At 38.6% G+C, this 6,210-nt stretch overlaps 1 non-coding gene across 1 annotated transcript; it reads left to right on the top strand.

Moving 5' to 3' along the window:
* Positions 1-392: 392 nt before the first annotated feature.
* Positions 393-499, top strand: LOC131238460 (small nucleolar RNA R71). Its single transcript, XR_009167868.1, has one exon. It is a non-coding gene; the product is annotated as a small nucleolar RNA R71 (small nucleolar RNA).
* Positions 500-6,210: the final 5,711 nt, after the last annotated feature.

The following is a 6,210-nucleotide window of genomic DNA, read 5'->3' as shown; positions in this document are numbered from 1 at the left end:
AGAGAAATTCTGGAAATGCTGAACTAGATGGACAAGACTGCGTAGGATGGGCGGGACTAGAACATGTGGCACATGACTCGACTTGAGTTGTTTGTGGAGGTCCATTATTTAACATTAAAGCATCCACTTTCTTTGTCAGGCTATCAATTTTGGCATAAAGATCCGGCGTGACTCCTACCTCATATATACCACCTTTCTTCTGTGGTTGGGGACTCCTTTCACCTCTATTTGAGTAGTCCCATTGCTGGGAGTTTTCACACAATGTTTCAAAGAAATTCCAAGCTTCAACATCACTTTTGGTCATGAATGACCCTCCACTGGTGGCGTCAACCATGCGACGGTTTTGGGGTGTCAGACCGTCATAGAAGTATTGAACCTGTTGCCACTTTTCAAAACCATGGTGTGGACATTTAAGAAGTAAATCCTTCCATCTTTCCCAACATTCATGAAAGTGCTCACCCTCTTTTTGTGTGAAATTTGTAATTTCTCTACGGAGGGCATTAGTTTTGTGAACCGGGAAGAACTTGTTTAAGAACTTCTTAGACAGTTGGTCCCATGTAGTGATAGACCCAACTCCTAGAGAATTCAACCATGCTTTCGCCTTATCCTTCAAAGAAAAAGGAAAAAGGCGCAAACGGATCGAATCGTCTGAAAAGTTTTGGAACTTAAAGGTGGAGCAAATGTCTAAGAATTCTTTCACGTGATGATATGGATCCTCCTTATCTGAACCATAAAAGGATGGCAACAGTTGTATGACCCCAGGTTTAAGTTCAAAGTGTGCTGTTGTGGTGGCAGGCAACACTATACATGAAGGTGCATTGAATTGGACAGGAGCTGAATAATCTCTAAGAGCTTTAGTTCCATTCTCTTCCGTCATTTCAAACAGGATGTTTCTAAATCTTCTATGAAAGGTTCTTTCTATTTCAGGGTCAAAATGTGCTAGTTCTATGTTCAGAGATCTACGTCCTAGCATAAACTATGTTATCAATATAAGAAAGAAAACTAAACTAAGAAGCAACCTAAGAGAAATAAAACTAGACCTAGCAACTATGAGATTCTAAAACAAGAAAAAGCTATGTAAAGGAAAATTGGAAAGAAGAACCCGGAAAAGGAGATGATGAATGTCTGTAGATTTGAGAGCTCCTCCTTTTGAAGACAATGTTATTTAGCAGCTTCCTTCCTCAATTCCTGTAAACAAAAAGAAAACAAAAATAAATTAAATTTCCTAAAATAATGCTTAAAACAAAAAAAAATAAAAAAAAATAAAAAAAATAAAATAAAAAAATAAAAAATTTTGTAATAAAAGCTAAGTTAGTTTCTAAAAAGGGAAAATTTTTTTAAAACTAGAAAATAGAAAGTTACTTGAAAGAAGAATCAGAATCTAGAATTAGAAAATAGGAAATTTCTAAAAAATAAAAAAAATAGAATAGCCTAGAAATAGAAACTTTCTAAAAAAATAAAATAAAACCTTAATTCTAAAAATAGAAATTAGAAAAAAATAGAAAATTTGGAAAGAGATTACCAAATTAGTAGTTTATGTCAGGTCCCTACCAAACAGGAAATAGGTTAGTTCCTAAAAAAATTTAACCTAAAGTTAGTAAAAAAAACTAAGACTATGAATTATGATAAGAGAGAATCCTAAATCCAATTGGACCGAAACAGTCCCCGGCAACGGCGCCAAAAACTTGATGTTTTATTTAAACCAACCTGATTTAAATGATTTTAAACTCGCAAGTATACGAATCAGATGTAGATATGGTACGTATTACGAGATCGTTCCCACGAGGACTGGTCGTCACAATTCAAAATTAAAGACTCTTCTTAACTAATCCAACAAATATTTGCGATAGTAATTAAATAAACTAAATAAAAATCAATGAAAAAATAACCAAGAATAATGAGGACAATTCAATCAAGGAGAAGACTAGGACTTTCGAATCCACCCCTAATTATCATAAACCTTGTTTTACCTGTTGATTCACCCTAATCCAGATTGATATCAAAATAAAGTGCACTCTATGTCCTTGGTCGGGTACACAGAATGTATAATTCTTTAAAGTATATGGATTACAACTTTCCATCCATGGTCAGGCATGGAGAGATGTAAATTCCTGTGTTTTCCTCTATAGGAACCTGTTCATGGTCAGACACAAGCACCTACAATAATATTCCAAACAACATCCATAACTAGACTTTGGTTAAGCTCTTAGAATGGAGAAGCTCAAAACTTCCAATTAAGCACACTAGAGAAAGAAACACATCAATTAAATCAAAATAAAATCAACACATAACAAGGATTATTCAAATTAGGGGCTTCATCTCAGCCCTAGCTAAGAAGTTTAGCTACTCATGGAATCAACTGGAAAGAAGGAAAAATATATATGATAGAGAAAAAAACATCCTTCCAATCTCTCCCTTCTTTCTTCCTCTCTATCTCTTGCTTCTCCAAGCTGCAAAAATTTCCAAAAAAATGGATGATCTGGCTCTTGAATTTCCTTTTTTTTTTCTTGCTTTCTTCTCTGGATCTTTCCTTCTTCCAAAACAAACTTCTTCCTTCGATTCCCCCCCCCCTCCAACAAGCCTTTTCTTTCTCTCTTATAGCTCTCAGCTGCGGTGCAGAGCTGCACATGAGAATAGCAACCGGTTGGTTGAGAACAGCAGTCGGTGCGTGTATACACGTTATGCATTGAAAATCGGAGCCTCCCACGTTCCGTTCCTTGCATGTTTACCAAATAATTATCGTCCCTTGGGACGTTTTTGAGTCGTCTACAAGATGGACGGATCAGATCTTTCATCTGATTGAGGATGGTGGGCCACGACCGTTGTGAAAGTCGGACAGCGTCCGGCGTGCGTAAACAGGGCAATGCGCTGACCGTGCTGCGACGTTGGTGGGGCCCAATTCGTTGCTATATAGACAAATCCAAGCCATCCATTGGATGCAGCACAAAATTTCAGTCGAGAATGGACTGTTTTCACTGTCTGCTGACGCGGCCCACGTGATTTTGCTTCTTGCCATCCATTCTGTTTTTGAACGGTTAGAAACCGATCTCTACTGCCATCTGAAATAACAACACCTAGGCGATGGTAACATGGACCATTATGATCTAATAGACGGTCCAGATTGGACTTACGAGCTGTGATGGTGGCCCACAACAGGGGACCGCAAGTCCCTGTTGCCGTTTTGGCGAAGCCGAAAACGGCAGTTTCCTTTTTCTTTTAAATTTCGTCGGTCAGCGCCTGCTGACCGACCTTGAATGTATAGATGTACTGCCGGTGTGCGTCTGCACTGTGTGCATGCGGTACACATGTGAGGTCCATCATGATGTATGCATCAAATCTCCTCCGTCCATATGATTCTCCATGTATTTTAAAGCGTTGATACCAAAGATGAGCCATATCCAGGGACCAGGTGGGCCCCACTTAAGGAATTAAAGGGCTGATCTGGCCGTTGGGCCACTTCTCGAGATATTCAATGGTTGAAATTTAATATGTACGGTTTATTTATGGCCTCCAGGCTATGCATGAAGTTTCGAATCAATCGGATGACGGGAACCATGTGATCTTGTATTTTGGACCATTTTCGGGTCTTTTTAACGTGAACGGCTTGATTTCCATGAGTCCCTGGCATGTAAATTCTTCAGTCTTAGTTCCCTGGAGTGCGTCCCTTGCTCTGGTGACTTCTAGGTGTCAAATTCATGCTTGTAGTACTCTTTTTTTTCATCAACGCTCCTGATTTCATCCTGCAACGAAAATATAATTAAAATACTCCGTTAAACATTATCATGTACATAAAATTAGGTAATAATTGGGGTCTGATATCAATAGCTCGACCACGGTGTCCCATACCACCATGCCCGGCTCATGAGTCTTAGCGGATCGAGGTACCATAGTTAACGGGATTGCACTGGTAAGTTTGGTACCCTAGATTCAAACAGTAGCGTCCATACATGGTGAACATCCACCAGGACAATTGGGTTACTTGACGAGCTCGACTAGTACGAGCACACGTTGAGTTGAACGACATGAAGTGTGCAAACACTCCGTGTGGCCAAACCACTGCCAACAACCCTAATACGACTCGGGTTCGTCAAACACGTCATACGTGACGAAAGCGACCTCAACCATGAACTCAAAGCTTGTTACCGATTCCCTGGACTATTTCATAGTCTTAAACATATTCAATTATAACAGATACTCATACAAGCAATTTAGAACAGTAATGGATCAACAAGTATGTGAGCATTTGATGGATTTTAACTTAACATGAATTCACGCATATGTAATCCCTAAGTAAAACAGATAAGAATGTAAGTTACATGGAGGAAATTATACACATCGTTAAGATAGTTGAGAATCTCTTCTCAACACTCATATAACGTACAGTTTATTACACACTTGTTCATTCAGACATTTCTACAAACACTTTGACTACATATTCCAACATACATGATGTATGTTGGTGATAGCACGTCTTATGGCAAATCCTTTCACTAAGGAGTTATTACACATACATCTAGCATAACCACACGATAATTAATCATGGCAACCACATGTTTGTATTTCATACGTATACGATACTTTCTGCATATACATGGAATACACAAATCTCAATATAGTTCATATATATCAGAAACGCAATACAAACATCGCATTTGGCATGTGAAATTGCACCCACAACAATAATAAACCATTAACCGACATTGAAAGCCTTGAAAACCATAACCTATATGAATATACTCTGCACCTTAAACCAGAAATTTCGCAACGGATTCGATTTAGACGATAAGTCTTCGTCACCGGCAAATAGATAACCTAAGGCATGAATTAAATTAGTTACATCAACGCTTAAACTATTCTAAGTTCCAAAACAGGTTAGGGTTTAATTGACTTACCTAGAAATGAGATTAGAATCGCCGAAATAACGATTCAAATGCGATGGATTAGGTACGCAGGGTAATTGGAAAGAATTCCAAGATAATTCACAAACTTCTCTCTCACTTTCTCTCTCTTTTCCTCTCTCTCTCTCTCTTAGCTAGGGTTTGAAATATTCGTATGGAATTTGAGAGTGAGGGTTTAAGGTCTTTATATAGGCCTAGGTTTGATGGAAATGGCCCTAGGGCCAAGGTATACTTAGGTTATAACCAAATATGGGTCATTCTGGTCCAACGGAGCACTTGGCCCCTTTGGCACATGCAGTCAGACTTAAGCTCCCTGACCATGGATCTAGGTTAGGCTGAGTTTTTGTACCGATCGGATTTACAGATCAGCCGTGGCGGAGCAGTTTCAGTTCAGCGGTCACGGTCACTCGATCTGGGCCACAAGTACATTGACATGTGTGGGACATTTCTCCTAATCCGAGAGTGTATTTAAGTCAGATTCTAACGGTCTAAATCTTTATATTTGGTCCGCAAGCGACACGACTCAGATTTCTTAAATTTGAATTTTTATTTCTAAATAGTTTCACATTTCTCACACTCTTCACTCCGGGCCCAAGTTGTGCATTCTAGACACAGTTTGGACTTGATTTCTGAGGGGGTTGTCAAGTCCAGTAATGCGGTCATAACTTTATAGTTTCGAGGTAATCAAACTTTCGACCTGCGGTCCAGGTCTGATACAGAGTTTCAAGATGCTCCCGAGAGCAACCGGGTTTAAGGATAGATTCTAGATTTCAGGGTAATGTGGCGTCAATGATGTTGCACGTTTTGGGTCTTACAGATCATATTTAAAGTGATTAGTGCTAATTTCATAAGCACTCTAGTTTAGCACTTGCTAAGATTAACCTAATTTCTAAAAGATTTGGTCCTGGGTGATTTCTGCCTGAGGTGGTACTCATGTCCTTGTACGGATTTTTCCGAGGCGTTACAATTTGTTTAGTCTTTGTACCAACCCATCATTACATTGAGATTCTTGGAAAAAACCTCAAAATTCCTTCTTCAGGTACTACCTTTCCATCACTTCTCCTTTCTTTTCGTTGCCTCTTTTTGCATTGCGGGATTATTTCTTTTACATTGAGGACAATGTAAATCTTAGGTTAAGGGGTGTGGATTAGGTAATCTAAATAGCATTCTCTTAGTTTTAAGCAAAAATTGTGAAATTGTTTTTCAATTTTTCCAAATAAAACCTATTTGGAAATTGATAATCTGTGTATTTAAGAATGCTTTGAGTATGATGATAAGATCGGAATCAAATTTTGAATTGTTGGAGTTTGAT

This window comes from Magnolia sinica, chromosome 2 (assembly GCF_029962835.1).
Source record: "Magnolia sinica isolate HGM2019 chromosome 2, MsV1, whole genome shotgun sequence".
In the NCBI taxonomy this organism is placed as follows: Eukaryota; Viridiplantae; Streptophyta; class Magnoliopsida; order Magnoliales; family Magnoliaceae; genus Magnolia; species Magnolia sinica.
This window is presented reverse-complemented; position numbering and strand designations above follow the sequence as displayed.